The sequence below is a fragment of the Oryza brachyantha genome, chromosome 10 (assembly GCF_000231095.2).
Source record: "Oryza brachyantha chromosome 10, ObraRS2, whole genome shotgun sequence".
Taxonomy (NCBI): domain Eukaryota; kingdom Viridiplantae; phylum Streptophyta; class Magnoliopsida; order Poales; family Poaceae; genus Oryza; species Oryza brachyantha.
Window position 1 is genome coordinate 13,871,328 of NC_023172.2, and position 9,274 is coordinate 13,880,601.

Genomic DNA, 9,274 nt, shown 5'->3' on the forward strand with positions numbered 1-9,274 from the left:
CGTTCTAATTTATATATAGAAGTGATACCTATAAACTGGAGTGAGTATTTTGGACCAATACTGGAGTGAGTATTTTGGACCAATACACATTTAAGAACCTACCCATCGCTCTTCTGCCTCAACAAATAGAGTCCTCCCCAAGTGCCTCGGGGACTCAGGTCGTGTTCGGCTATACCTTTTAACTATCCAAATTTTCTTATTTTTTACGCACACGTTTCTCGAATTGCTAAACGGTGTATTTTTAAAAAAATTATAGAAAAAATGTTTTTAAATACCATATTAATCTATTTTTAAATTTTTATAATTAATAGTTAATTAATTATTTACTAATTTTTTCGCGTCAGATAACACAGAATTGCAGATGGTGCTCCTATCCAAGCATTGGGTCAATAGGTCATTCTCCGCAAGGAGGTCACAACAGCGTCGTTGAATGAGTACACCACTCGCTTTCACAATGGAGCACCACCTCTTCATGATTGGCCATCATACCAAGGATTTAGTTATGTTTTGATTGGTTTGCAAGTCCTATTGGGATGCATTTCTAGGTCCACCATTTTTTAGTATGCTATACCCTTATCAGGTTGCTTGAATAAATTAAATCAGCCTTAGTGATTCTCACGATGTTGACCCCTATTGTTAGAGGAGTTTTTTTATTTTATTTTCTGAACATTTCTATTTTCAAAATTTAAAACCAAACTCATTCACAATTTATATCCAAATATAATCATTTTTAGTCATACCACCGCGTCTGAATTTGAAGCCCATTGACTCTATATTTGTGTAGCTGGGCTATACGTTTGGGCTTTGGAATCGATTCTCGCAAAAGATCATCGTTGTCAAATACTACTTAAAAAATCATGAGATGTCATTTTCGTATCACAATTTAATTACCATTATTACCTGTTCATCGATTACCAGGTCCGATGCCTGGAAGTTCATAGATGTGTCCATCAGGGTTCTCCGTCGTGTAGCCATCGACTAAAAAGGCAGAAAGCCATTTAAATGGGTACTATCTCTGTTTTATAATATAAAATATTTAATTTTTTTAACATTTAACCATTCGTTTAATTTAAAATTTTAGTACAAATATACAAAATAACAAGTTCTTTTGATAATAAAAAAAGTCACAAGCAAAATAAATAATATTTTTATAATTTTTTAAATAAGATAAATAGTCAAACATTACAAGAAAAATGTGATACATCTTACGTTATGAAACAGATAGAGTAGCTCCAATATGCAGTCAGATTATGGGCACTTGATAATGACGTAAAGCAGTTGCACATTACATTATTTACGCATGCAGACCAGTCGCTGTATAGGCGGCATGCAACTGTAAATATATAAAAAATGATATAATGCAATCTAGAGAATATACAAGGTGCATGGAATGGTATATCTATGAAATCCATTCCTTCCCTGGTAGCTATCTGAAAGTTTAATAAAACATGAGTTTTTATATAGACAAATTAAGCATGACAAATATTACTAGTACTAGCTAGATAGCTAGTAGGTTTTTATATAGTACTCTCTCCCATTTGATAATTGGGATAATCTTAAACAATAAGGTGTTCGAAATCTATTTTTGACTATAATTTTTTATGGTATAAAAATAAATAAATAAATGTTTGTTTTATTTGATTATCTTTAAGACTTATATGTGCAGGTTGTTTTCGTAACTTCAAACTAAATATTTTAAAAGTTATTGCTAATTAATGTTTTATAGATTTTAATCTTAAATTTATCCAATACAGTTAGAATTACAGAGCCGGAAAAAGTGGCCATGCAGCCCTAATTTGCATTTTTTGCAAGTTGGGAGAGCCCATATTTTCAAAAAGCCTTTCGATCGATGGGTCTGCCTTTTCAACGAAAGGCGGCACAAAATCTTCCAGCAATATTCTATTGGCATCAGCAAAATTTGCGTGTCAAAAATGCCAACGAAACAGCTCGCGGTCACGGAGACGACGTTGATATGATCACACATCTCTGTGATTTCTGTCTACAAAATTTCTCGCCGCCCAGCAGGCTGGGCGCCTTGATCGATGGATCAGTACAAACGCGTATCGATCAAGTCACGCAAATTCGTGCAAATAAAAGACATTTCGACGAGGTCGTGGTTGGATTTAATTTCTCTCTTGTGATGAATGCTTCGTTGAATGAAACGAGGTATTTGTGGTTTGCTTTTTCCACGGCTGGTACTGTGTGTTTAGATTAAGAAAATTTTTAGAAAGTGTCACGTAAAATGTTTGACCGGATGTTGGAAGGGGTTTTCGGACACAAATGAAAAAACAAATTTCACGGCTAGCCTAGAAACCGCGAGACAAATCTTTTGAGCCTAACTAATCCATCATTAACACATGGTGGTTACTGTGGCACTTATGGCTAATCATGGACTAATTATGCTCAAAAGATTCGTCTCTCTTCCATAATTGTGCAATTAGTTTTTTGGTTCATTTATATTTAATGTTTTATCTAGATGTCTAAAAATTCGATGTAATGTTTTTGGAAAAAAAATTTGGGAACAAAGTCTAGGCATCGTAGAACTACTAGTCAGTAGCCATCCCGTTAATTGTTCTTTTATCCAGATGAGCTTATGTAAATAACTAGTAAGCGTTTCATCTGTCGATTCGCTTCTACTTATATTTATAAGCTAAAATATAAATTTTCAATTTTAAATTTAGAATTGATTTGAGATTTTTTTTCATCATATTTTATTTTACAGCCTTAGCTTCTAAATCGCTAAGAAAAAATATATATAAATTTTATTAAAAAATATTCTTATTTTTCAATACATCGTTTGACATTTTTCATAAAAACCAATCGAATCCCCTGTTGCTGTCGCGGTGGTGAAAGATATGCAAATATCAGCTAATACGGTTTCATTAGATCGTATAACAACGAGAAAGCGATGGACGACATGATCAGAGTTCGATCTCCTTTTGATGAAGCGAAAAGTAAAGTATGGTCTGCAATTCGCTTTGGGAGATGCTGCCAACCGCTAACACGTCAGTTCGTACGTACGCATCGCCGCCGTGTGTTTTATACATAACACAAAGACTGATTAGAGAAGTTTTTATTTGCAGGGGAACTCCTTGTTTCGTATGTGAGTCTCTGTTTTACTTTCTTTTGTCTTTTACATGCTCGTACGTACTACTATGGTCTTTCTTACTTTAAAAGAGAAAAGATTCTCTGATTTTTTGAAAAACTATTTAATGATTAAACAATACAAATAATTGCTGTGAAGTATAAATTTATTTTAAAAAAATTTAAGATGATAAACTTCTTTATATAAATTTTTGAGAAAACAAACGGTTCAGAAAATATACGCATAAAACTTAAAAAATACTAAGAATAAGCTAGTTTGAATAATACAGCAAATGTGTGTGGACAAAACGAGGAGATGCCAAATATATGTAGATGCTTAATTCATGGTCTGAATTTCATTCGAAAAAGAATCAGGAAGACGTGGTACCAAACTGCTAATGATTAATATAGGAAAACGACTATTTATATTTGGCCATTTGAGGTCAAATATATATGATATATCCACGCTTGTGCTGAAGCAGTCAGGGCTGGCTGCTAAAATTTTTCTTAGGAACGCCGCATCTTCATACATGCATCGCATATATACAACGTATGCTTTGCTTGCTCTAGTTTCTCTGTTAAGGCCCTAAAAAGTTTTTTAGAAAACATCACATCGAATCCTTGACATTAAATAAAACATTAAACTTATATAAAACAAAAAACTAATTACACAGTTACGAAAGAAATCTCGAGACGAATCTTCTGAGCCTAATTATTCCATGATTAGCCATAAGTGCTACAGTGCCACATGTCCTAATGACGGATTAATTAGGCTCAAAGTCATGAAATTCGTTTTTTCATTTGTATTAAAAACCCTTTCGATATCCAATTAAACTTTTAACGTGATATTTCTCACAAAATTTTTTGTCATCTAAACGGGGCCTAAGTTTATGGTCAACATCTGTTGGTCATTAATGAAAAGGTTGATGATGCGAAAACTGCTGACATCTGCGTTCATTGACCAACGAAACCTCTCCTTGTGGAAACGGAAAATGGCATGTCAAGTCAAGCTTGCCAAATACGTCCTTCATATTGATTTGAATGTGCTACGAAAATATCGTATTTTTAACATTATTCATATTATTCTTTTCTTGAAGTACTTCTCATTTAAATTTATTTTCTATTTTATTCCTACATGTTCTGATTCATTCATTATTTATTAGAGACAATAATATTTTTTCATAACCTTAATATATTTTAGGACGAAGATAATATATACATACACGTAAACAAAGTCAAATAGAGATATCCCTTCCAAGTTCCAAAGCTTAAAGGGTTAATTAGATCCATGTCATTATAAATTTGCTAGTTTTGAAATATATCATTACAATTTGACTAATTGTAAAGATGCCAGAACTATTAGAAATATACCACTTCATACCCTTTCGGTGTATTTTTTTAAAAAATAGACCATATTGGCCATCTACTATTTACTGCGTCTTTGGCATGTGCAATGACAATTTGATCCAAAAAGGTATATCTGAAATGGTTCTAAAATTATATTGGCATCTTTACAATTAGTCGAATTGTAATAACATATTTTAAAACGGGCAAATTTATAATAGCATGGATCTAATTAACCCAAACTTAAAAGTTCTTTTTTATGCCACCAACACCCTAGAACCATACTATAAACAGCTAATCACTTGTTGTCTTCTGAACTGGGGTGCGTGACGTGCGTCGTTGAGAAACAAGGAGATGTAGCATATCATACGATGGACGCGACAGGTCAATTTAACAATTTTGGTTTACAGACCAAACGATATATTTATAAACTAAAAATAATTTATAAATAAAAAATTTATATAAATGTCTTATCGATTCAAAAGCTAAAGTTGAAAATAAACTATGATAAAAATAAGCTCAAAATCAACTCTAAATTTAAAATAAAAAATTCAAGTTTTGTCATATAATCGTAGGCAGGAAAAAGAAAGACGACGATCTGATACCCAATATCATCTGCTACAGTGCATCAGCATGCACGTACGTACGTCAAAGTTTAACGTACGAACTGTGACGGACTAATTACCGGAGAAAGGAATACCAATCTATTCTAATCTTTGGATCTTTGGTTGGTTCAAAAAGGAAGGATCCAGCAGAATTCCATCGATCGTGTGTCGTCTGCACGAATTAAACGGCGAAGTTGCCGTGATCCGTTGGACGAGACGCCGGTAGCGCTCCGTGATCGTGAATCCCCTTCCGACGCCACGCCACGCCACGGAGACAGAACGAGTCTACTCGGCAATAATTCTCTCGCCACCAGTCACCACCCACGCAACGCAAAAGAAAGGAGAGGGGCGGCCTCGCCCTCGCACATGGCCGCGCCACCCTCGCCGGGGGGCAGGTGGGGATCCATCCAGCCGAGGCGGCGCCACCGCACGCGGGCCACTGCCACGTCACGGTGTCCTCTCGGGCGCGCCGCTGTGTTTGACGGTGGAAACGGTCACGAAAATTACCGATCGACCGAGATGGTTCTGTGGAAGGTGGTGCCATTTTCGATTTTTTTTGGTAGCCATAGCTAGAATTTGATTTTTTATGAACTCTTTCAGTGTCACTCGCCACGCCACTGAATAGTTAAATTTGTAGTTATTGGTTGATTAGTGGCGAGCTGGACTGACCGAATTTGGTTTAGACATGTGATGAGTTAGGATAGAGTCAGTCTATTTCTGACTCTGTTTAGGTTAGAGATGGATTGGACTTTGGAGAGAAATATTTATTTTAGATTCGGGTCCTACTAGGGGCGCAATTAGAAATTTACTAAGCCTATGGCCTAAAGATGAAATATAAATCTTTTGATTAAATTTTAACTAAAAGATAGTAATTTTCCAATGATTTTTTGGCAGACGTGGGGCTCCAGCCCAGGCTATCCCACGCCTGGTACCGCCCCTGGGTCTAACCCATCCCAACAAATTGAAGGGATCAATTTATCTCAGGGGCTGATTGGTTGCGATATATTTTTTTTTGTCGACAATACACAAAAGATTTACACGTCTATATTTAATGATGAATTGTCTATTTCATTTCATTTATTAATTATGAAATATCTATTCCATTTATTAAATTTGTTTTAAATATATTAATTGTATAAATATACATAAAAATACTTTAGTTCATTCACATATTAATCCCAATACCTCGTAATTTTATTTTAGAGATGAGAGGTAACCTCACCAATTTATTATAGGAAGGAAATCACATCTAGTCATCTCACATCTATCACTTGAACCAAACATATAACATGTTCACTCTATTCTATCCCATCCCTCCAACCAAACAGAAAATATTCCAACACATCCCTTCTAACTAAATAGAAAAATAAAGCCAACCCATTTCATAACCCAGGAATGGATCGGACCCTTCTCACCTCATCCATGAACAAAACCCATCCTCTCCATGCAACTATATTGCTAACAAAACCAAAAAAAAGTTAAAACTCGCTAGAATTAGAAATAAAAGGTTGATTAAAGTTTCCTACTTAATGTGAATTATATGTGTCATTGCAATGCACAACTATGATACTTGTGAAAAAAAATACACTTGCAATATAAAAATATCATGGTTGATTGTCCGCAACCAATATCACCTCTTATACTTTGATACTAGGTACAACTCTTTTATGTCATATATAGTATTCCATTCGTCACAGAAAGACTTTTATCTTTAGTTACTCTAGTCTGTACCCATGTAGCATCTACCTTTTTAGCAACTATTGCCTTAGAGTTCAGTAAAGTGGGGATAATTGTCTTGGTATTTAAAAAAGTAGAGAATAACTGTATTTTAGTTTGAAAGAACAAAAAGCATTATAGTATTTGCATTGCTGTACGTGAGATATGTTGAATAAAATCTTTCGTTAAGAAATCGGTTTAGCTTTTGCACGCACGTTTTTCAAACAGATAAACGGAAAAAGATCCATATATAAGTTTATAATTTCACTTATAAAATAATTTTTTAACTTCGTAGTAGATAATTTTATCATTTGCATTATTAAGAGCTATCATAACATCAAATAATTTTTTTCTAAAAATAACCCCTATATGTTTTAATATTTCGAGCGGGAGGGAGCTAAAATTTTTTTGTTAAATAAACCTTTTTAGCAAGTAATTTTATTACTAAACCACGAGACAATTTTTTTCAAAACTAAACCTTTTTGGCCAAACCAATATTAGTGACATGACAAGACAACACTGTCACGCCGACTAATCGGTATGACCTGACGTGACATTCTTGTCACGCCAATGTTAGGGGCGTGGCAAGCCGTTTCGTCACGTCAATATTAGGGGTATGATAAAAAGTTAAATATTTTTTTAGAGATTTAATAATAAAATTATTTATTAAAAATGTTTTTTTAAAAAAATCGAGGGAGCTGGAGTTTCTCGCGAGAGCGGTGGGGACTCGGTAGCTAGCGACGGCGGCGGCGAGGATGGGATGGATCCGCACGCACCGCGCGTGCCGGTAGCCTGCTAGGGTGGGCCTGTGGCCCGCGGGGGAGCCGCGAGGGGTTTCGTAGCGTAGTACGTACGTCCGTCCTCGGCCGTGGTACCGGGCCGCGCGCAGTGTACAAGCCGCTTGCCAAGTTGCTGGGGAAACTGTTCGCGGGGTACTCCATCTGATCTGCCAGAGCTGAGGCCGTTTTGTCTGTTTCTTCTTCTGGCCGTGGTACTGGTACATTCATCCGTACGTGCCGCATCGCGGACTTTACTGTACACAACATGCCACTAGTGTGGCACGATAAGAAGACATCTTTTGCATTTTTTTAATGAGAAAAAAGCAAAACAATATATTTATACATAAAAATTAATTTGTAAATAATATATATATATGATATATATATGGGTTTTTAGTGGTTTAAAGTGAAGGTTGAAAATAAAATGCAATGAAAAAACTCTAAAATCAACTTTAAAATTTAAAAATTAAATTTTGTCTTATAAGTATAAGCATAAGTAAAAAGATGAGAATGCAATATTCTAAAATATAATCATTTCTATCATTCAAATTTTTGTTCCATAGGATAAATATTTATACACTAATTTCCTGATTTCAATAGTATAATTTTATAGCCAATCAGATACATAGAAAAGAAAATTTAACCAGTTTAAAATTTAAAAACTAATTACTGAAAAGACTAAAAGATAATTTGTCATATTTTATTTCGTTTACTCTAAACAACATAAAAATACTTATATTTAAAACATGTCTACTCCTTTCATTCACTACTACTCCTACATGGGATTTGTCTGTTCTCGCGCATGGTACGGCTGTTTTCCAGTAGCTGTCATCGGTTGTTTTTTTCTGTGTTCCTGCGTGACAACTGGTAAGGGTAATCGGTTATCTATCCTACGGACACATTACTAAATCATTGTACTATACACACGATTGAGTTGTGTACTTTGAATTTTGTCGTACATTTAACTCGAAGAATTTGGTTTCATACCGAGAATAGGGGTAAAAACTATCATGAACATTCTGATAGACCTATAGTATTTTTTTAATTATTTTTAGTTTTTACCGATTGTACCATTTAGTCATAATAAGCGTTAAAAATGAAAATATCTTGTAGTTTTACGTCAGAATTCAGGGTTGATAACAGCAATAAGGGTGAATACTGACCTTTCTGATCGCTAAAAGTAAAAAATTATAAAATATACCATCATGGTCCTAAACTAAGATCATTTTTCCCTTTATTTTTTTTATTTAACATCATTAAATTTTATATCTACATCATCAATCATCTTATGTAAAAATTTACATAAAATTGTTTTGTTAGGACATAGGAGACACGATGTTTTCCGACGTTTTCGTGCATACCGACTCCTGCATCTCCGATGCCCGCAGACGATCCGCGCCGAAGGCCACAGCATCGGGAGGCGGAGATCTATCATCAGGCCGGGCGCCGCTCCGCGCGGGGCCACCGCCTGGGACCTGACCCACTGCCAGGTGGGGCCCACCCAGCCGAGGTCCCCACGTGTCACCGACCCACTTCCCACGTTAAAGCCTCCCCCGCAGCGCCCCCGCCCGCCCACACATCCGCCGCACCGCACCGCTCGCTGCCCCGCCACGTCACCCCCCGCCCCCGCCCCCGAAATTATTATTATTACTACTGCTGCTAATACTATTTTTCCTCCCTTTTACGACCTCGTTTCTTAAAGCGTCCTTCCGTTCGCTATCTCTTCTTCTCCCCTTCTCTCTCTCT